We start from the raw sequence: 24408 nt of genomic DNA on the forward strand, positions 1-24408 counted from the left end.
TCATCAAATGTGGTGTCAAGTTGGCTTCCGTGTCTTTTTTTTTTTTTTTTTTTTCTGAGACAGAGTCTCACTCTGTTAACCAGGCTGAAGTGCAATGGCATGATCTTGGCTCACTGCAACCTCTGCCTCCTGGGTTCCAGTGATTCTCCCGCCTCTCAGCCTCTCAAGCAGCAGGGATTACAGGTGCATGCTACCACACCCAGCTAATTTTTGTATTTTTAGTAGACATGGGGTTTCACCATGTTGACCAGGCTGGTCTTGAACTCCTGACCTCAGGTGATCCGCCTGCCTCGGCCTCCCAAAGTGCTGGGATTACAGGCGTGAGCCACCATGCCCAGCCAGCTTCCACGTCTTTTTGGCAAGAACCAAATAGTCTTTCACTTCTTCCTTGATTTTAGCACAGATGCCCTGACTTATCTTGGGCACCCCCTGTCCTGCACCTCAAATCAGCCACTTCTCTAAAGAGCCACTGACGGGAAGGATTCAATCTTTAAGATCAGATGCTCGTTGTGCTCACTGGAACTGAGGAATTATTGCTTGTAGTCTTTTCAGGGGCCCTTATACTGACATTTTTCTAGTGATCTCTGTTAGTTGTAACAGTGGCCTTTATTCCTTTAAACATTTTGCCCACATTTTTTTCTTTTGTTTTGAAAATATTGTTATTTTGAGTAATGTAGCATAAATTAAAACTTTTAGGCTGGGCGTGGTGGCTCATGCCTGTAATCCTAGCACTTTGGGAGGCTGAGGTGGGCGGATTGCCTGAGCTCAGGAGTTCGAGACCAGCCTGGGCAACACAGTGAAACCCCGTCTCTACTAAAAATACAAAAAAATTAGCCAGGCGTGGTGGCGTGTGCCTATAGTCCCAGCTACTTGGCAGGCTGAGGCAGGAGAATTGCTTGAACCGGGGAGGCAGAGGTTTCAGTGAGCCAAGATCGTGCCACTCTACTCCAGCCTGGGTGACACAGTGAGACTCCATCTCCAAAAAAAGAAAGAAAGAAAAAAAAAAAAGACTTTTAAGGAACTTAAGTACATATTTCCTATGTCAATATCTTTTGTTTATTTATTTTTTAATTGACAAGTAGAAATTGTATATATTTGTGGTGTACAACCTGATGTTGTGATACACTATGGAATGGCTAAATCAAACTGTTTAACATATGCGTCACGCCACATACTTATCATTTCTTTTGTGTGTGGTGAGAACACTTAAAATCTACTATCGCCGGGCATGGTGGATCAAGCCTGTAATCCCAGCAGTTTGGGAAGCCAAGATGGGCGGATCACGAGGTCAGGAGATCAAGACCATCCTGGCTAACACGGTGAAACCCCGTCTCTACTAAAAAATACAAAAAAAAAACCACTGGCCGGGCGAGGGGGCGGGCGCCTGCAGTCCCAGCTGGGAGGCAGACGCAGGAAAATGGCGTAAACCCGGGATCCAGAGCTAAAAAAAAACTAACTACTATCTTAGGAATTTTCAAGTATATAATACCTTGTTATCAGCTGTAGTCACCATGATGTACAATAGGTCTCTTGAACTTATTCCTCTTATTTCCCTGAAATTTTGTGTCCTGCGACCAATATCTTCCCAATCCCCCAACCCCCAGCATCTGGTAACCACTATTTCACTCTCTGCTTCTATAAGTTTGACTTTTTTACACTCCACATACACTTAAGTGAGATTACGTATATGTCTTTCTGTGCCTGGCTTATTTTACTTAATGTAATATCCTCTAGATTTATCCATGTTGTTGCAAATGACAGGATTTTATTCTTTTTAAAGCTGAATAATATTTCATGGTGTACACATACTGTTTTTTCTTTATTTGTTCTTGTATCAGTGGACACTTAGGTTGACTCCTAACTTGATTCTTGTAACGCTGTAGAACTTGGGAGTGCAGATATCTCTTTGACATACTGATTTCATATCCTTTGGATTTATACTCAGTGTTGGGATTGCTGGATCATATGGTAGTTTTATTTTTAATTTTTTGAGGAACCTCCATGCTGTTTTCCATAATGGTTGTACCAAATGTAGATGCTTGTATATTGTACCTTGTACAGCAGTGTACAACTTTCTCTTTTCTCCACATCCTTGCCAACATTTATCTTTTGTCTTTTTGATGACAGCCATTCTAACAGGTGTGAGGGGATATCTCACTGTGGTTTTAATTTGCATTTTCCTGATGTTTAGTGATGTTGAGCATTTTTTCATACACCTGTTGGCCATTTGTATGTCTTCTTTTGTGAAATGTCTATTCAGGCCCTTTGTCCATTTTCATATCAGGTTATTTGTTTTCTTACTATTGAATTGAGTTTCTTTTATATTTTGGGTCTTAATCCCTTACCACATGTATGGTTTGCAAATATATTCTCCCATTCTGTAGATTATCTCTTCACTCTGTGAAAGACAAATAAATCTTGGGGCCCCCAAATCACTAAGCTAAAGGGAAAAGTCAAGCTGGGAACTGCTTAGGGTAAACCTGCCTCCCATTCTATTCAAAGTCATCCCTCTGCTCACTGAGATAAATGTGTATCTGATCGCCTCCTTTTGGAAAGGCTAATCAGAAACTCAAAAGAATGCAACCGTTTGTCTCTCACCTACCTGTGACCTGGAAGCCTCTTCCCTGCTACGAGTTGTCCCACCTTTCTGAATGGAACCAATGTACACTAAAATGTATAAAACCTAGCTGTGCCCTGACCACCTTGGGCACATATACTCAGGACCTCCCAAGGCTGTCTTATGGGCTCATGTCCTCAACCTTGGCAACATAAACTTTCTGAATTATAATTATTAAATACCTGTCTCAGATATTCTGGGTTCCCAACTGTGTTGGTTGCTTTCTTTTTTTGGTGTGCAGAAGCTTTATAGTTTGATATAGTCCCACTTGTTTATTTTTGCTACTGTTGCCTGTGCTTTTGGGGTTATACCCCAAAAAATCATTGCCCAGACCAATATTATGTAGCTTCTCCCTATGTTTTCTTATGGTAGTTTTACAGTTGTAAGTCTTATGTTTATGTCTTTAAGAATCCACTTTGAATTCATTTTTGTATATGGTGTGAGGCAAGGGTCTAATTTCATTCTTCTGCATATCAATATCTAGTTTTCCCAGCACCATTTATTGAGGAGATTGTCCTTTCTTTATTGTGTTTTATTGGAATCTTTGTCAAAATGCTGTTTTGATTACTATAACTTAAAAAAAATTTAAAACAAAATTATTTTTTTAATTTTAAAAAATCCCCTGGGTTTACCATACTATAACTTTTTAGTAGATTTTGAAATCAGATAGTGTGATGCCTCTAGCTTTGTTCCTTTTGTTCAAGATTGCTTTGGCTATTCAGTGATTTTTGTGGTTCTATGTGCATTTTAGGATTTTTTTTCTATTTCTGTGAAAAAGTTATTGAAATTTTGATAAGAATTGCAATGAATCTGTAGATCACTTATTTTAACAATATTAATTTTTTTTTTTTTTTTTTTTTTGAGACAGAATCTCACTCTGTTGCCCAGGCTGGAGTGCAGGGGCGCGAGATCTTGGCTCACTGCAAGCTCTGCCTCCCAGGTTCACACCATTCTCCTGCCTCAGCCTCTGGAGTAGCTGGGACTACAGGTGCCCACCACCATGCCCACCTAATTTTTTTATATTTTTAGTAGAGACAGGCTTTCACCGTGTTAGCCAGGATGGTCTCGATCTCCTGACCTTGTGATCTACCTGCCTTGGCCTCCCAAAGTGCTGGGATTACAGGCGTGAGCCACCACACCCGGCCCAACAATATTAATTATTTAAATCCATAAACATAAATGTCTTTCCATTTGTTTGTGTCTTTAATTTTTTATCAATGTTTTAATTTTTAGATTACAGATCTTTTATCCCCCTGGGTTAAATTTATTTCTAAGGATTTTTTTTTTTTATAGCTATCGTAAGTGGGGTTGTTTTCTTGATTTCTTTTTCAGGTAGCTTTTGTTAGTGTTTAGAAACACTACTTATTTTTGTATGTTTACTTTGTATGCTGCAATTTTACAGAATTCATTAGTTCTAAGAGTTTTTTTGGTGGAATCTTTAGGATTTTCTACATAGAGGATCATGTAGTCTGCAAACAGACAATTTAACTTTTTCCTTTCTGATTTGAGTGGTTTTTTACATCTTTCTCTTGCATAATTGCTCTGGCTAGGACTTCCAGTACTCTGTTGAATAGAACTGGTGAGAGTGGGCATCCTTGTCTTATTCCTGATCTTAGAGGAAAAGATTTACTGAGAATGATGTAGCTATGGGTTTGTGTATATGGGCTTTATTGTGTTAAGGTAAGTTTCTTTTAGGTCTAATTTGTTGAGAATTTTTAGGATGAAAAGATGTTGAATTTTGTCAAATGTCTTTTCTACATCTGTTGAGATGATCATATAGCTTTGTCCTTCATTCTGTTAATATGATGTATCACACTTATTGATTTGTATATGTTGAACCATACTTGCATCCCAGGGATAAATCCCAGTTGATCATGGTGAATGATCCTTTAAAAGTGTTGTTGAATTCTGTTTGCCAGTATTTTATTAAGGATTTTTGCATCTATATTCATCAGGGGTGTTGGCCTGTAATTTTCTTTTCTGTGGTGTCCTACTTGGCTTTGGTATCCAGCTAATGCTGGCCTTATAAAATCAGTTTGGAAGTATTCCCTCCTTTTCAATATTTTGGAATAGTTTGAAGATAATTAGTATTAGTGTTCTTTAAATGTTTGATAGAATTCAGCATTGAAACCATCATGTCTCAGTGGAAAAGTCTCAAACGTGAGACTTTTTATTACTGATTCAATCTCCTTACTCATTAGTAATCTGTTCAGATTTTTAATTTATTCGTGATTTAGTCTTGGCATATTGCATGTGTCTGGAAATTTATTCATTTCTTCTAGGTTATCCAATTTATTGGTCTACAAATGTTCATAATGTACAAATGTTCATAAATGTTCTCTCTCTTTTTTAGATGGAGTCTTGCTGTGTTGCCCAGGCTGGAGTACAGTGGCATGATCTCAGCTCACTGCAAACTCTGCCTCCTGGGTTCATGCCATTCACCTGCCTCAGCCTCCCAAGTAGCTGGGACTACAGGTGCCCACCACCACACCTGGCTAATTTTGTTTTTGTATTTTTAGTACAGATGGGGTTTCACAGTGTTAGCCAGGATGGTCTTGATCTCCTGACCTCGTGATCCACCTGCCTTGGCCTCCCAAAGTGCTGGGATTACAGATGTGAGCCACCGTGCCCTGCCCATAATAGTCTCTTTTAATCCTTCATACTTGTGTGATCCAGTTGTAATGTATCCTCTTTCATTTATTATTTTATTTATTTTAGTCTTCTCTTTTTTCTTACTGTAGCTAAAGGTTTGTCAATTTTATTCCTCTTTTCAAAAAACAAATCTTTGTTTTGTTGATCTTTCTATTGTTCTTCTAGTGTTTATTTCACTTATTTCAGCTCTGATCTTTACCTTACTTTCCTTTCTTTTATTGTCTTTGGGCATAGTTTGTTCTTTTTCTAGTCCTTTGACATGTAATGTGAGGTTGTTTATTTGGGATCTTTCTTTTTCTTTTTTGATGTAGGCATTTGTTGCTCTTAGGATTACTTTTGATATGTTGAACTTCCATTTTCTTTTATCTTAAGATATTAAAACAATTATCCTTTTAATTTCTTCCTTGACCCCTTGTTTAGGAGCATGTTGTTTCATTTCCACATGTTTGTGAATTTCCTAAAATTTCTTCTATTATTAATTTCTAGTTTTACACCATTGGGATCTGAAATGGTTTCAGTCTTCATAAATTTGTTAAGATTTGTTTGGTGGACTAACATATGGTGTATCCTAGAGAATTTTCCATGTGTATGCTCTTGAGAAGAATGGGTATTCTGCTGCTGTTGAATGAAATGTTCTATTTAGGTTGGTGCAAAAGTAATTGTCATTTTTGCCATTAATGCAATTACTTTTGCACCAACCTAAAATATGTGTCTGTCTGGTTCATTTGATCTAAAGTATAGTTAAAGCCAATGTTTCCTTATTGATTTTCCATCTGGATGATTTGTCAATTGTTGAGAGTGTAGTATTGAAATTCCTTACTATTATTGTAGTGCCATCTATCTCTCTCTTCAGATCTATTAATATTTGCTTTATATATTAAAGTGGTCTGATGTTGGATACCTATGTATTTATAGTTGTTATATCTCCTTGATGTATCAATCCCTTTATATCATTACATAATGACCTTCTTTGTCTCAATTTACAATTTTTTGGCTTAAATTCTATTTTATCTGTTATAAGTATAACTATCCTGCTCTCTTTTGGTTTTCATTTGCATGAATATTTTTTTCCATCTTCTCACTTTCAATCTGTGTGTCTTTTTAGGTTAACTGAATCTCTTATAGGCAGCATATAGTTGGGTCTTTAAAAAAACCCATAGAACATTCTGTTTTTTGATTGGATATTTTAATCTATTTCCACTCAAGGTAATTATTGATAGGTAAGGACTTAATGCCATTTTGTTAATTGATTTATGGTTGTTCTGTGGAGTTTTTGTTTCTTTCTTCCTCTCTTGCTGTCCTCCTTTGTGATTTGATGATTTTCTGTAGAGGTAGGTTTTGATTTCTTTCTTTTTTGTGTATCTACTATAGGTTTTTGCTTTGTATAAAACATCTTATAATAGGCTGTTTTAAGCTAATAACAACTTAACTTTGCATACAACAACTCTATACTTCACCTCCCCACATTTGATGTTATTGATGTCACAATTTGCATCTTTTAATATTGTATATGCTTTATCAAATTAATATAACTATATTTCAAAACAATTTTGTCTTTTAACCTTTATACTAACGAAATAAGTAATTTACACACCACCAGTACAATGTTAGAGTATTCTGAATTTGACTGTGTACTACATACTTTTACCAGTGAGGTTTTTGCTTTTGTATGTTTTTATGTTACTAATTAGCATACTTTTGTTCAGCTTGAAGAACTCCCTTTAGCATTTCTTGTAAGACAGGTCTGGTGGTGATAAACTCCCTCAACTTTAATTTGCCTGGGACAGTCTTTATCTCTCTTTTGTTTCTGAAGAATAGCTTTTCTGAGTAAAGTATTTTTGGTTGGAAGTTTTTTTTTTCCCCTTCAGCACTTTGAATATCATCCCACTCTCTCCTGTCTGTAAGGTTTCTGCTGAGAAATCCACTGTTAGCCTTACTGGAACTTCTTTACATGTGATTTGTTTCTTTTCTCTTGCAGCTTTCAGGATCCTCTCTTTGTCTTTGGTTTTTGACAAATTGATTATGTCTCAGGGATAGTCTTGTTTTGATTGAATCAGATTGGAGATCTTTAACCTTCCTGTACCTGGATATTTATATTGCTCCCCAGGTTTGGAAGGTTTTCTGCTATTATTTCTTTAAATAAGTTTCTTTCTCCTTTGTTTCTCTCTTCTTCTTCTTGAACTTCTATAACATGAACATTTGCTCTTTTGATACTCTCCCCAAAGTCCCATAAGTTTTCATCATTCTTTTTCACTCTTTTTTCTCCTCTGACTGTATGTTTTCAAATAATCTGTCTTCAAGTTCACAGATTCTTTCTTCTGTTTGATCATTCTGTCACTGATGCTTTCTATTACATTTTAAAATTTCATTCATTGTATTCTTCTGTGCCAGAATTTCTGTTTGCTTTTTTTTTTTTTTTTTAAATTTCAATCTTTCTGTTACATTTCTCATTTTGGTCACTTATTGTTCTTCTGATTTCACTGAATTGCTTCTCTGTATTTTTTGAAGTTTGCTGAGCTTCCTAAATTATTTTGAATTTTGAGTTATTTGTTAGTTTTTTTTTCATTTCCTTTTTTTTTTTTTTGAGATGGAGTCTCGCTGTGTCCCCCAGGCTGGAGTGCAGTGGCTTTTTTTCATTTCTTTCTGGTCAATTTTGGGAGATATTGTGTTCTTTTGTGGGTGATATATCTCCTTGGTTTTACATGTTTCTCGTTGCCTTTCATTGATGTCTGCATATTTGATGAAGTCACCTCTTGCAGACTTTACAGACTATTTTCACTATGGAAAGACCTTCCCCTACAAGGAGGTAGAAGGGTGCTTGCTGGTGGTGAGCAGTGGTTCTGTCACTAGTGAGAACACAGCTGTGTAGTGTCTGTGCAGCTGTGTCTTATATTGACATATCTTTCTTTTCCTAGAATAAAAACTACTTGACCATAGTGTATGATTTTTTTTCACTAATTAAATACTTTATTGAATAAATACAATACCAAATAAAATGCATTCTAAAAAAGTTTTAAAGGCCTTTCTACTCAGGCTAATGACAAACACAACAAAGGCAGATATGCTAGTTTAATATAATTGGCTGATTTTATACAGCACTTATATCTTTTAGTCCACAAGTATATTATTAAATGATAGAGAACATCTAATACAACCATTTCTACAGAACTAGGAAATAAATTTCTAAGAAAGAAAGATTTTACAGACCCCGTCTTTTATACCCACCCCAACAGTCTAACTCTAAAGAGGGTAAAGCCAATGACTTTCCTCACAAGAACTCACGACTAATGTCGCTTTGCTATCAAAATCTGTATTTCTGATCCGTTATGAGCATTGAGACAAGACTCAAATATTCCTGAAGAAAGAAGCACAATGCACGTTGTGATCGCCTATTCAGCAACAGCGAGCACTGTATCCAAAACTCTCATCCCAGGAATTAAATAAGGTCAGCCACATTCATGGGCATCCCCTCCATTGTAGTATTGTAGAAAGTCTCAATGTCATGAAGAATCCTCTTGTCTTCTTCAGTAACAAAGTTTATAGCCACACCTTTCCTCCCAAATCGACCCCCTCTGCCAAGTCATCTCTCTCTTTATTCAAACAGTGTGCTGTTTCACTTACGATTCCACGTCCTAACTTATGTCAGCGCCATTTCTGAGTGCCATTTCGTCATCGACTGCTGCTATTGACTCCTGTGAAAATAGTTTTCATGATTGGTAGGTAGATCATAATTTATGACCAAAGACACTTGTTGCACATCATTCCCACGAGCCAACAAGTCAGTAGTGATCAGAACATGACTTGACCCTGACTGGAATTTCCTCATGATAACATCTCTCTCCTTCTGGTCCACGTCACCTTGCAGAGCAGAAACTGTGAAGTCTCTGGCATGCATTTTCTCAGTCAGCCAGTCCACCTTGCGCCTCATATTGAGAAAAATAACAGCCTGCATAATGGTCAGTGTCTCATACAAATCACAAAGTGTATCCAAATTCCATTCCTCTCTCTCAACATTAATATAAAACTGTTTGATTCCTTCAAGGGTCAATTCTTCCTTTTTCACCAGAATTCGAACTGGATCTCTCATGAATTTTTTGGTCACTTCCAACACATCAGTTGGGCATTGTGGCAGAAAGCAACACAACCTGAATACTTGTGTTTAGTTTTTGGAAAATCTCATAGATTTCATCCTTAAACCCACGGCTCAACATTTCATCTGCTTCATCCAAAACAAACATTTTGATCAATTTTGGAGAAAGATGTCTTCTGTTTAACATATCAAACACTCTCCCGGTGTACCAACAACAACATGTGGTGCTTCAGCCTGCAGTTTTTGCATTTCATTTCGAACATTTGTTCCACCAGTGCAGGCATGACAAGTTGCTCCCATATAGTCTCTAAGTGCCAGAATTACCTTTTGGATCTGTTGAGCCAGCTCTCTGGTGGGGGCCAATACTGATGCTTGGGTCTCCTTGAACTCAATCTCCAACTGTTGCAGGATGGAAATAGCAAATGTGGCTGTCTTGCCAGTACCGGACTGAGCTTGAGCAATCACATCATACCCTGAAAAAAGTAGGATACATATTTACCAATCCCACATCAAATTGTCACTTCTACTTCATACCATGTATTCCATTTGGAACATGAATTATGCCCAAATAATCAAGAGATCAGCAATGAGTATTCTCTTCATTTCAGGTCAGTCCCAAAAGATGATTGCCATCATTTCACACAGTGTATGATTTTAAATTACATTTGTTTTTTCCATCTATCATAAGAAATGAAAACTGTTCATTTCTTTTTTGAAATAAGAAAGTTTTGATACTAAGGTGTGTTAGCATCATAAATTGAATTGAGGAAATTTCTAATTTTTTTTTTCTGTGGCTTGGAATACTTTGACTAACATAAAAATTATCCTTATTGGAATGTAAGCTAAAACTAATTTGTAAAATCATTTTGGCCTAGAACACTTTTATAGGGGATGCCATCATTTAGGTATTTTAAGCATTAAAATTAATTTGAACCTAGGCTTCTGGTAAACCTGAAATCTAGGTAATTTATCTCCTCTTTTGAAGACAGCCAGAAAAGCTAAATAAAAAATCTACTTGAAGGTATTAGGACATAATAAAATAGTGAAGAAATACTGGCCCCAAATTTGGCAGAAGTGACAAACCATTTTGGGTTGCTTCTCCTCTCAGAAGAAACTGCCAATTCAGTGTGGGAGGTACTGAGAGGCTGAATGATGCTTTTTTGGAAAGTAATATGTCTTTTATAGTCTGCTTTTGATATTTTCTCTTTTTCTTTAGTTTTCTGCAGTTATACCATGCTATATCCAGGTATGCATTTCTTGTATTTTTCTGCTCGGGTTTTCTTAAATCTGTGCTTGATCTCTTTCAACACTTTGAGTAAATTCTAGGGTGTTATCTCTTCCATTATAATTTGATTCCATTAACATGTATTGTTCAATTATTGTTTTGCCCCCTCACCCATGTGTTTTCTTTACATATATGAAGAAGGTCGACATATGCCTCAGTCTTTCTTTATCTTCTCTTTCTTTTTGCAGCTTTTCTGGTTTTCCCTTATTCTTTTTTTGTCCCCATTATGCCCCCAAATTCTCTATTCTTTTATTCCGTGCTTTATTCTGGGTTCTGTCTCCCAGCCCATCTTTAGCCCGGTCTAACTAACTATTAAGCTAATCAATTAAGTTTGTAATTTCAGTTATTTTATTATTATTTAGTTATAGGATTTTTACTCGGTTTTTGTCTTAGCCAGGGTTCCCTAGTGATTGGATTCCACTGAATTTTGTGCTCTACAAAAAGATATGGCAAAGCCCCAACCCCCAGTGCCTCAGAATGTGACCTTATTTGGAAATTGGGTCTTTACAGAGGTATTCCGTCAACATGAAGTTATTAAGATGGACCGTAATTCCATATGACCGGGGTCCTTCCTTATAAAAAGGGGAAATGTGGACATAGATGGACAGACATACAGGGAAGACGACAGGAAAACATGTAGGTGAGAACGCCATGTGAAGATGGAGGCAGAGATGGGAGGGATGCGGCCAGAAGCTGAGGAATGTTGGGGGCCACCAGAAGCTGAAGAATGTTGGGAGCCACCAGAAGCTGGAAGAGACAGGAAGAATTCTCCTTAGAGGCTGCAGAGGGAGCACAGCCTGGCTGATTGCTTGATTTTGCACGTCGCCTTCCAGAACCGTGGGACAATGAATTCCTGCTGTGTGAAGCCCTCCAGGTGTGGTGCATCCTCATGGCCTCCCTAGGTAACAGATCCCCCTGGAAGGCAGAATGCCAGGCAAGGACAATGCTCCTGTTTTATTAGAGAGTGAAATCCAGGGGGCGCAGTGAGGAAGAAGGGAAGGGACACAGATATGGCAGAGACAGGGCTGCAGACAAGTGTGACTGATGACCGCTTCTCAGAGACATACCGTCTAAGAGGCTGTAAAACGGCCGGGTGTGGTGGCTTAGGCCTGTAATCCCAGCACTTTGAGAGACCGAGGCGGGCGGATCACCTGAGGTTAGGAGTTCGAGACCAGCTTGACCAATATGGTGAAACCCCATCTCTACTGAAGAAAATACAAAAGTCAGCCGGACGCAGTGGCGGGTGCCTGTAATCCCAGCTACTCAGGAGGCTGAGGCAGAAGAATCACTTGAACCCGGGAGTTGGAGGTTGCATTGACCCGAGATCGTGCCATTGCACTCTAGCCTGGGAGACAGACGGAGACCCTGTCAAAAAAAAAAAAAAGCTGTAAAATGACAGATTCTCAGCACATTCTGTTCAGGAGGAGGAATGGGGAATAATTTATTTACCAGTCAGTGCCAAATCCCATTTATCAGGGGTTCACCCCGTGGAGCATGAATACACGTTACTGAGTGGCACAGGCGTGGGTGCTGAGTGAGTCCTGAGGTGTTTCTTGCCTTGTTGGCAACAGGGAAGGACCGAGGTAGGAGACAAGCGGCATTCACCGCAGGCTTGGGGTGAAATGTGCTGCCCACTCCCTGTGGAGTCAGGCATTGCCCACACAGAACGGGTGACCACCGGGGTGGTGGAAGCAAAACAGATGGCTGCTATGGACCGAATGTTTGTGTTCCTTCGACATTCGCGTGTTGAAGCCCTAATCCTCAATGGGAGAAAATTAGGCTGAGATGAGGTCATGAGAGTGGAGCCGCCATGACAGGAAGGATGAGACCCCTTCTAAGAAGAGCCCTGGCTCTCCACCATGTGCAGACACAGCAAGAAGCTGGCCATCTGCAAACCCCCAAGAAGGCCCTCAGAAGGAAATAAGTCGGCCGACACTTTGACTTTGGGCTTGTCAGCCTCCAGAACTGTGCAAAATAACTCTGTTATGTAAGCCACCCAGCCTGTGGAATTTTGCTACGGAGCCCTGAGGCGGCCAACACACAGCCAACGGCTCCAGAACAAGGAGACCGAGCGAGTCTGCCCAGGTCTTAAGAGGCACGGGATGTAACTTTCGTTTTTCTTTCTTCTTCTTTTTTTTTTTCTTTTTAACAGTTTTCAGATCTCTGCCAAAATTCTCAATCTTGTCTTTTTCCTCCATAAACAAAGAATGCATATTTATTTTGAGATCTGTGTATCATAATTTCATTATCTGGGTGACTGTGGACCATTCTGTTTTGTTTGCCCAAACAGTCCATCTTGTCTCCTTGTGTGCTTATTGTGTGATAGGGCATCCATTGGCATATTGTAGAAATACATCAAGATGTAGGAGGTCTCCCTCCAGGTGTGAGATAAGTTGGCTCTGTCAGGCACCAGGGGGCACCAGAACTCTATGGTTGCCTTAATCCAGTTTTAGGAAGTGTGATGATTCAAAGGCGCACTTTACTTCCCCAACTCAGCAAGCCTGGAATGCCTCTAGGTTGCCCTTACACCAAGGCCACGAGTCCCCACCCCAAGCAAGAGAGGTCCCAGAGCCTACCTTTGGTGGGTCCTGCACTCCTACCCCTTTTCCTTATGCTTGTAGCTGAGTTTCAACAGAAATAAAGGAAGTCAGCAGCATCAGAACAACGTTTTTAGAGTGCTGCAAGAAAAGTAGCTGCTAAACTGGGATTTTCTATGAAAAGAAAATATCCTTCAAACTAAAGATAAAGATATCTTCAGATAGATGTTTGGCGTGAGAAGAACTACACTAAAGAGAATACTTCCAGAACCAATACAATTGGATTTTGCAAAAAAGAAAATACTAAAAGGTATCTTCAGGTCAAAGGATGAACCCAGGCGAAAGGTTAGAAATGCAGGAAGGCATGAAGTGCAATTAAAAGAGTCAATAGATAGGGAAATCTAAACGAATATACAGCCGAGTGTGGTGGCTCACTCCTGTAATCCCAGCAATTTGGGAGGCTGAGGCAGGAGGATTACCTGAGGTGAGGAGTTTGAGATCAGCCTGACCAACATGGTGAAATCCAATCTCTACCAAAAATACAAAACTAGCCAGGCTTGGTGGCACATGACTGTAATCCCAGCTACTTGGGAGGCTGAGGCAGGAGAATCACTTGAACCCAGGTGTGGAGGTTGCAGTGAGCCAAGATTGCACCCTTGCACTCCAGTCTGGGCAACAAGAGTGAGACTCTGTCTCAAAAAAAAAAAAAAAAAAAGACTATTCATAGCATAGGACAATGACATCTTGTTGGCTTAAAAATATGGATAGAATGAAAATGTGTGGCAACTTGGCCTATAATTTGTGAGGGAATAGATGGAGTAAAAATGTTGTAAGATTTTTGCATTCTCATAAAAGTATTTATTATTAGACTTAGTAAGTCCAGAAGCATGTTATAATTAATCTCTAAGGCAACTATTAAAAGAATAATACAAGATTGCATAACTTTCAAGCTCATAGGATAAAAAAATGGAAAAATAATGCCAGGCACATTGGCTCACACCTATAACTCCAGCACCTTGGGAGGCCAAGACAGGAGAACTGCTTGAGGCCAGGAGTTCCAGACCAGCTTGGGCAACATGGTAAGATCCTGTCTCTACAAAAAGTTAAAAAAAAAAATTAGCTGGGTGTAGTGGTTCACGCCTGTAGTTCTAGCTACTTAGGAGGCTGAGATAGGAGGATCGCTTGAGCCCAGGAGTTCGAGGATACAGTGAGCCATCTTCATGGCACTGCCTTCCTGCTTGGGTAACAGAGTGAAATCCCATCTCAAAACAGACAGGCAAAAATGGAATAAAAATAATTCATTCAAAGTAGATAGCCAAAGAGAAAAAGGAATATAGATCAAGTGAAAGATTGTAAAGAATTATTAAGCCCAAATATGTCAGTAATTACTAATACATTTTAAACCAAATATATCAATAATCACATTAAATAAGAATAGCTAGGGACTACTAATGAACATCAAAAAACAGGGATCAGATATATCCTACCACCTGAATCATCCAAAGAATGGACAAAATATATGACATGATGAGAGAATCAGGCACCAAAGGATAGTGATTCTTGAGACATGAGAAATAAATGGGGCAAACCCTATTATTACCCCAGCTTGCTGCCTTGAGAGTTTCTTAGATGGAGCTTGGTGGACTCTGTGAGTTGAGGAGATGGAGCTGAGAGTCCAAGGAAGGCGAGGTGCTTCCTAGTGTTAGCAGGACAGGGGACCTGAGAGGAGAGAGCTACACAGAGACAGAACTCCAGAGATCTGGGCAGGGTCTCCTTTGAGTATTTAGCTGGGTGTTGATCAGTGCACGCATGTGAAAAGACTACCAGAGGCTGGGGAAAGAACCACCCAGAGGATTAGAGATAATAGTACTTAGTGCTCACATTGGGCTGGGAATAGTGCCATTTCCAAATAGCTATACTGGACAGCCTTAAATATTCATTGGGCATTGATAGAGCACGCAGAAAGATTTTGCCTCAGGAGTGGGAAGTAATTAGTCCCAGACTGTGTGATGCTCTAGTCTATTTAACAAGTCTTAAAAGGAAGACCCAAAAGGATCACAATATTTCTGAGGACCTCAACAGCATCCTGAAACAAAGTTGAAGGCTCTTTATGGGATTGAGAAAGTATCCAGCACCTAACCAGATAAAATTCATAATGTTAGTTATCTAAGCAAAATTAACAGGCATGCAAAAGAGCAGAAAAATACAATCTACAATGAGGAGAGAAATTAATTAAATCCAAGCCAGAACTGACAATGAATTCAGCAGCATATTAAACAGATTATAAACCGTGACCAAGTGGGATTTATTCCTAGAATGCAAAGATGCTTTAACATATGAAAATTGATCAATATAATACACAACATTAACAGAATGAAGGGAAAAACCCAACATGGTCATCTCAATTGGTCCAGAAAAAGCACCAGACAAAATTCAACACACTTTCATGATAAAAACATAAAAAACTAGGGATAGAAGGAAATTACCTCAACGTAATAAAATCCGTATGTAAAAAACTCACAGTGAATGTCATACTCAATAGTGAAAGACTAAAAGCTTTTTATCTAAGAGCTGGAATAAGGTGAAGATGCTCCTTTTGTCATTTCTGTTCAACATAGTTACTGGAAATCCTAGCCAGAGAAATTAAGCAAGAATAACAAATAAGGCAATTTAAATTAGAAAAGAAGTAAAATGATCTGCTTCTATATGATATGGTCTTGTATATAAAAAATCATAAAGATTTCACCAAAAAACCTTTTAGAACTAATAAATCCAGCAAAGAATGGGATACAAAGTCAATGACCAAAAATCAGTTGCATTTCTATACACTAACATTGAATAATCTAAAAAGAAAATTAAGAAAATAATTCCATTTGTAATAGCATCGAAAAAAATAAAATACTTAAGAATTAACTTAACCAAAGAAGTGAAAGACTTGTACAATGAAAACTACAAAATATTGCTGAAAGAAATTAAAGACATAAATAAATAAAAGTACATCCTATGTTCATGACTGGAAGAATTAATATTGTTAATATGTCAATACTACTCAAAATAATCTGCAGATTAAATGCAATCTTGATTAAAATCCCAATTATGTTTTTGCAGAAGTAGGAAAAACCCATCCTAAAATTTGTATGTAATCTCAATGGACCCCAACAGCTAAAACAATACTGAAAACAAAAAGAACAAAGCTGGAGCACTCCTGATTTCACTTCCTGTTTTCAAAACTTATTACAAAGCTACAGTAATCAAAACAGTTTAGTATGGCATAAAGACAAACATATAGACCAATGAAATAGAATACAGAGTCTAGAAACAGACCCTTGCATATATGGTCAAATTAGATTCAGCAAGGGTGTCAGATCACTCAGTAGAGAAAAGGCTATCTTTTCAACAAATGGTGCTGGGAAAACTGGATAGTCACATACAGTAGAATAAAGCTGGACTTTGTATTAGTCTGTTTTGCATTGCTATAAAGGAATATCTGAGTCTGGGTATTTATAAAAAAAGAGGTTTGACTTATGGCTCTGCAGGTCATACAGAAGCATGGCACCAGCTTCTGCTTCTGGTGAGACCTAAGGAAGTTTTTACTCATGGCAGAAGGCAAACAGGAGCTAGTGTGTCAAATGACAAGAGAGGGAGCAAGAGAGAGAGGAGGAAGTGCCAGGCTCTTTTTAACAATCAGATCTCATGGTAACTAATAGAGCAAGAGCTCACTCATTACCATGAGGAGGGCACAAAGACATTCCTGAGGGATCTGCCGTCATGACTCAAACATCTCCCGCTAGGTCTCACCTCCAACATCGAGGATCACATTTTAGTATGAGATTTAGAGGGGATAAATATCCAAACTATGTCAGATCCTTATCTAAAACTATATACAAAAATTAACTCAAAATGGATTACCTATTTGTAAGGCCTGCAATTATAAGACTCTGAAAAGAGACAGGGCAAAATCTTCATGACATTGAATTTAGCAGTGATTTATTGGATATGACATGAAAAGCACAGGCAACAAAAGAAAACATAGACTTATTAGACTTTATAATAATTGAAAAATTGTGTGCATGAACAATCAACAGCTATTTTGCAAATCATGTATTTGATAAGATATTAATGTTCAGAACATATACAGAACTCCTCAAACTTAAGACAAACAAAACCAAACAACCTGCTTCAAAAAATGGGCAAACGACTCGAATAGATATTACTTTAAAGAAGATATACAGATGGCCAGTAAGCACATGAAAAGATGCTCAACATAACTAATCATTGGGGAAATGCAAATCAAAATTACGATGAAATACCATCTCACACCCATTACATGGCTATTTTAAAAAAACACAAAATGACAAGTGTTGGCAAGAATGTGGAGAAATTAGAGCCCTTGTACCATCTCGGTGGGTATGTAAAATGGCACAGCCACTGTGGAAAACAGCATGGCAAGTTGTCAAAACACTAAAAATAGAATTACCATTTGATCCAGCAATTCCACTTCTGGGTATATATCTAAAATAACTGAAAGTAGATTCACAAAGAAATGTTTATATAACCTTGTTAACAGCAGCAATATTCACAATAGCTGAAATGTGGAAGCAAGCCAAGTGCCCATTGATGGATGAATGAAGAAATAAAATGTCTAAGGTTGTCCCTTGGTATACTTGGGGGATTGGTTCCAGGACCTCCTGTGGATAACAAAACCCACAGATGTTCAAGTCCCTGATGTAAAATAGTGTAGTATTTGCATATAACTCATACACATCTTCCTATGTACTTTAAATCATCTCTAGATTGCTCGTAATACCTAATATAATGTAAATGTTATATAAATAGCTATACTGTATTGTTTAGGGAATATGACAAGGAAAAAGTCTGTGCATGTTAAGTATATATGCAATTTTTTTCAAATATTTTTATCTGTTGAATTCATGCATGCAGAACCCATGGATATGGATGAACAACTGTATACATATAATGGATTATTATTTGGCTTTTAAAAGGAAGGGAATTCTGATATATGCTACAAAATGGATGAACTTTGAGAACATTATGCTCAGCAAAATAAGCCCATCACACAAAGACAAATACTATATGATTCCACTTATATGAAGTACTTAGAGTGGTCAAAATCACAGAGACAGAAAATAGGATGGTGGTTGCCAGGGGCTAGAGGAAGGTGGAAATGGGGAGTTACTGTTTAATGGATATAGAGTTTTAGTTGTACACAATGAAAAGAATTCTGGAGATGGATGGTTGCACAACATTGAAAATGTATTTAATATCACTGAACTGTATACTCGAAAATTGTTGAGATGGTAAATTTTGTGTTATCTGTATTTTACCACAAGGAAAAAATGGGAAAAATAGTTAATACTGAGAAGCACTTTTAGCAGAAGCTGGAGGCAAGCTCTGACAGAGAATCTGATAGGGTATTTTCTTTTTCTAACAGGAACAAAGATAGCAACCTTTCATTTTATGGAACATTGTGCACCAATAAAACATTTCACTTACAATAAACCCAAATAGAAGAAAAGAGCATCAGTGAGCTGTAGGACAAATTCAAGGTGGTCTAATATATGAGTAATATGGATAATTTGAGTTCTCAACAGAAAAAATATTTGAAGCAATAACAGCTAAATGCTTTTCTAAATTTGATAAAAACTGTAAACTCACCTAAGAAACTTAATGAAGTCCAAGCACAAGAAAGCTAAGGAAAAGTATTCCAAAGTACATCATAATCAAATTACTCAAAATCGATGATAAGAGAAAAATCTTAAAAGCAGCCAGAGGAGAGCCAGTCTTGGTAGTGCGCATCTGTAATCCCAGCTACTTGGGAGGTTGAGGTGGGAGGATTGCTGGAGCCCAGGAGTTCAAGCCTAGCCTCAGCAACATAGTGAAACTCTATTCCCCCAAAAATAAGAAGAAAAAAAAAAAAAAAAAAAAAAAGCAGCCAGAGGTAGGGGGTGGGAAATTATGTACACAGGAAAAAAGAGAAAAATAATAGCACATTTCTTATTGGAAACAGTGAGGAAAAAGCAGAGACAGTGGAGCAACATCTTTGAGGTACTAAAATAAAAAACCTGCAACCTAGAATTCTATCTTAGTAAAAATATCTTTTAAAATGAGGGTAAAATAGGCCGGGCTCGGTGGTTCACGTCTGTAATCTCAGCACTTTGGGAGGCCGAGGCAGGCGGATCACGAGGTCAGGAAATCGAGACCATCCTGGCTAACACGGTGAAACTCCGTCTCTACTAAAAATACAAAAACGTAGCTGGGGGTGTTAGCGTGCGCCTGTAGTCCCAGCTACTCGGGAGGCTGAGGCAGGAGAACGGCGTGAACCTGGGAAGCGGAGCTTGCGGTGAGCTGAGATCGCACCACTGCACTCCAGCCTGGGCGACAGAGTGAGACTCCTTTAAGAAAAAAGAGGGTAAAATAAAAAGTTTTTTTAGAAATACAAAAGCTGAAGGAGTTCATGACCAACAGACCTGCACTACAGGAAATGTTAAAGAAAATGTCAAATAGAAGGAAAATCGTACCATGTAGAAATATGGATATACATCAAGGAATGAAGAGTATCTTAAATGGTAACTACATGGTAAATATGTAAGATTTTAAAAATTGTTTACATATCTTAAAAATAAAAGAATGACAACCTATCGTTGGTTTTATACATTTATAAAAGAAAAATGTATGACAACAATAGCACAAAGGTCATAAAGAGAAAATAGAAGCATACTAGTGCAAGTTTCTTATATTATACATGAAATGGTATAATAGCTATCATTAAAGGTAGATTGTGATAAATTAAAGATGTATACTATAATTCTGAAAGCAATCACAAAAATAATAGAACAATGAGACCTACCAAGCCAAAAAAGGAGATAAAAACAACATAATAAAAAATATTCAAGCAATCCAAAAGAAGGCTGAAAAGAGGGTAAAGACAACAGAGAACAGATGGAACTAATGGAAAACAAATAGCAGGATAAGCTTAAGTCTAATCAAAACTGTAAATACATTAAATGTAAATGATCTAAACTTTCAATTAAAAGTTAGAGACTGGATAAAAAAGTGAGCCAAGCATCTTCTGTCTATACAAAATGCACTTTATTTTATTTTTAATTAATTATTTTAAAATTTTAACGAATTAAATAAAGACAGGTTCTCACTATGTTGTCCAGGCTGGCCTTGAACTCCTGGACTCAAACAGTCCTCCCACTTCAGTCTCCTGAGTACTGGGACTACAAGTGTGCACTACCACACGTGGCTCAAAATGCACTTTAGATACAGAAATACATTAAAAGTAAGAGAATGAAAAACAATATGCCATACTAACACTATTCAAAATAAGCCTGGAATAACTAGATTAATATAAAAAAAAGATTTAAGGCAGATTTTTACCATGGATAAGGACACTAATTTCTTTCTCTCTCTTGCTCTTTCTTTTTTTTTTTTTTTTTGAGACAGGGTCTCGCTCTGTCACCCAGGCTGGAGTGCAGTGGTGCGATCTTGGCTTCCTGCAACCTCCACTTCCTGGGTCAAGTGATCCTCCAGCCTTAGCCTCCTGAGTAACTGGGACCACAGGCATGAGCCACCACACCCGGCTCATTTTTGTATTTTTTGTAGAGATGGTGTTTCTCCATGTTGTCCAGGCTGATCTCAAACTCCTGAGCTCAAAGTGCTCCACCCACCCTAGCCTCCCAAAGTGCTAGGATTACAGGTGTGGGCCACCACAACTGACCAGGAAACTAATTTCATAATGATAAAGATTTCAATTCACCAAGAGAGAGAAAAAAAAAAACAATTCTAAATGTTAATGCACCTAACAAAAGAGCTCTAAAATGCATGAAGAAAATCTGATAGAACCACAAGGAGAAATAAACACAGTGAAAATCAGAGATTTCAATACCTCTCTTTCAAAGCAATTAGTATGAATATGAAAACTTGAACAATGCTGTTGATAACTTGAACCAACTGACATTTATAGGACACTCTACTCAACAACAGGAGGACACACTTTTTTAAAATCCAGAAGGTTCACCATATTGGACTATATTGTGAGCTATAAAACGAATCTCAACATATTTAAAATGATTCAAGTCATACCAATACAGGCATACCTCAGAGGTATTGTGGGTTTGGTTCCAGATCACCACAATAAAGCGGATATTGCAATAAAGTGAGTCACATGACTTTTTTGGTTTCCCTGAACAAATAAAAGTATGTTTACACTATTCTGGAGCTTTCAAGTATGCAATAGTGAGAGGTGACAATGTGCTAGCAGCCCTCACTCTCAGCACATCCTTGGCCTCCGGCCTTGGTGTCCACTCTGGCCGCGCTTGTGGAACCCTTCAGCCCGCCATGGCGCCGTGGGAGCCCCTCTCTGGGCTGGCTGAGGCCAGAGCCTCCTTCCTCTGCTTGCAGGGAGGTGTGGAGGGAGAGACGCCGGCAGGAATCGGGGCTGCGCTCACAGGCTGGTGTGAGTTCCGGCAGGTGTGGGCGTGGGCTCTGTGGGCCCCACACACGGAGTGGCCCAGGGCAGTGAGGGTCTTAGCACCTGGGCCAGCAGCTGTGGAGGTTGCACTGGTCCCCCAGCAGTGCTGGCACTCCCATACCGCACTCAAATTCTCGCTGGGCCTTAGCTGCCTCCCCATGGGGCAGGGCTCTGGACCTGCAGCCTGCCATGTCTGAGCTCCTCCTCCCCCTGCGGTGGGCTCCCATGGGGCCTGAGCCTCTGTGACTAGCGCTGCCCCTGCCCTGTGGCACCTGGTCCCATGGACAGCCCAAGGGCTGAGGAGTGCAGGTGTGACTTGCGACTGGCTGGGCAGCTCCGCCTGCAGCCCCAGTGCAGGATCCACTGTGTGAAGCCAGCTGGGCTCCTGAACCGGATGGGGACTTGGAGAACTTTCATATCTAGCCGGAGGATTGTATGTGCACCAATCAGCACTCTGTATCTAGTTAACCTAGTGGAGACTCGGAGACTAGCACTCTGTGACTCTGTGTCTAACTCAAGGATTGTAAATGCAGCAATCAGCACTCTGTGTCTAGCTCAGGGTTTGTGAATACACCATTTGGTACTCTGTAGCTAACCTAGTGGAGACTTGGCAGACTAGCACTCTGTGACTCTGTGTCTAGCTCAAGGATTGTAAATGCAGCAATCAGCACTCTGTGTCTAGCTCAGGGTTTGTAAATACACCAATTGGTACTCTGTATCTGGCTAACTCTGTGTCTAGCTAACTAGCACTCTGTGACTCTGGGTCTAGCTCAAGGATTGTAAATGCACCAATCAGCACTCTGTCAAAATGGACCAATCAGCTCTCTGTAAAATAGACCAATCAGCTCTCTGCAAAATGGACCAATCAGCAGGATGTGGGTGGGGCCAGATAAGGGAATAAAAGCAGGCTGCCGGAGCCAGCAGTGGCAACTTGTCCCCATCACTTTGAACGCTGTGGTAGTTTTGTTCTTTTGCTCTTTGCAATAAATGTTGCTGGTGCTCACTGTTTGGATCCACATTGCCATTATGAACTGAAACACTCACTGCAAAGGTCTGCAGTTTCACTCTTGAAGCCAGGCGATCATGAACCCACTGGGAAGAATGAACAACTCCAGAGGTGCTGTGCTTAAAAAGAGTAACACTCACCACGAAGGTCTGCAGCTTCACTCCTGAGAGCAAGACCACGAACCCACCAGAAGGAAGAAACTCTAGAGACATATGAACGTTTGAAGGAATCAAGTCCAGATCCCATTTTTAAAAACTGTAGCACAGAAGCCACAAGGGTCCGCGACTTCACTCTTTGAAGTCAGTGAGACCAAGAACCCACCAATTTGGGATACAATAGCATGATATGTAAAAAGCAATGTACATATCTTGATTAGAAATACTTTATTCCTAAAAATTCCTATCATCTGAGCCTTCAGCAAGTCATAATCTTTTTGCTGGTGGAGGATCTTACCTTGATGTTTATGGCTGCTGATTGATCAGAGTGGTGGTTGCTGAAGGTTGCAGTGGTAGTGGCAATTACTTTTTTTTTTTTTTTTTTAAGATAGGGTCTCAGTCTGTTACCCAGGCTAGCGTGCAGTGGCACAATCATAGTTTACTACAACCTCAAACTCCTGGGCTCAAGGGATCCTCCCACCTTAGCCTCCTGAGTAACTAGGACTACAGGCATGTGCCACTGTGACTGATTTCTTTAATATTTTGTAGAGTCAGGGGGTCTCTTTATTGTCCAGGCTGGTCTGGAACTCCCGACCTCAAGTGATCCTCCTCGTTTGGCCTCCCAGAGTGTTAGGATTACAGGCATGAGCCATTGTGCCTGGCCCAATTTCTTAATGTGAGACAAGAATGAAGTTTGTCACATTGATGGACTTTTCCTTTCATGAAAGATTTCTCTGTAGCATGTGATGCTATTTGGCAGCATTTTACCCACAGTAGAAATTTCAAAATTGGAGTCAGTCCTCTCAAAGCCTGCCACTGTTTCATCAACTAGGTTTATGGAATATTCTAAATCCTCTGTCGTCATTTCAACAGCGTTCACACCATCTTTACCAGGAGTTATTCCATTTCAAGAAACCACTTTGTTTGCTCAGTCATAAGAACCAACTCCTCATCTGATCAAGTTTTCTCATGAGATTGTAGCAATCCAGTCACATCTTTAGGCTCCACTTGTAATTCTGGTTCTCTTGCTATTTCTACTTTATCTGCAGTTCCTTCCTCTAGTGATGTCTTGAGCCCCTCAAAGTTATCCATGAGGGTTGGGACCAATGTCTTCCAAACTCTTGTTTTATTTTGAGACAAGGTCTCGCTTTGTCACCCAGGAACATGAAGGGCAGTGGTGTGATCTCGGCTCACTGTAGCCTCAAGTTCCTGGGCTCAAGTAATCCTACCACCCCAGCCTCCCAAGTAGCTGGGACTACAGGTGCATGAGTAGCTGGGCCCACAGGTGCACAGCACCATAGCCAGCTAATTTTTGTATTTTTGGTAGAGACACGGTTTTACTATGTTGTCGAGACTGGTCTCAAACTCCTGGACTCAAGCTATCCATCCTCAGCCTCCCAAAATTCTGGGATTACAAGCATGAGCCACTCTGCCCCGCCCAAACTCCTATTGCTGCTATTTTGATCTCTTCCCATGAATCACAAATGTTCTTAATGACATCTAGAACTGTGAATTCTTTCCAGAAGGTTTTCAATTTACGTTGCCAGGATCGATCAGGGGAATCACTAC

At 39.3% G+C, this 24408-nt stretch overlaps 1 non-coding gene and 1 pseudogene across 1 annotated transcript; both read right to left on the minus strand.

Annotated features, from left to right (window-relative positions):
• Window positions 1–8047: 8047 nt before the first annotated feature.
• On the minus strand, window positions 8048–21905 carry LOC111538370 (annotated as a pseudogene).
• Window positions 9934–10002, minus strand: LOC111538394. Its single transcript, XR_002730318.1, has one exon. It is a non-coding gene; the product is annotated as a small nucleolar RNA SNORD2 (small nucleolar RNA).
• Window positions 21906–24408: the final 2503 nt, after the last annotated feature.

The sequence above is a fragment of the Piliocolobus tephrosceles genome, chromosome 6 (assembly GCF_002776525.5).
Source record: "Piliocolobus tephrosceles isolate RC106 chromosome 6, ASM277652v3, whole genome shotgun sequence".
Classification (NCBI taxonomy): domain Eukaryota; kingdom Metazoa; phylum Chordata; class Mammalia; order Primates; family Cercopithecidae; genus Piliocolobus; species Piliocolobus tephrosceles.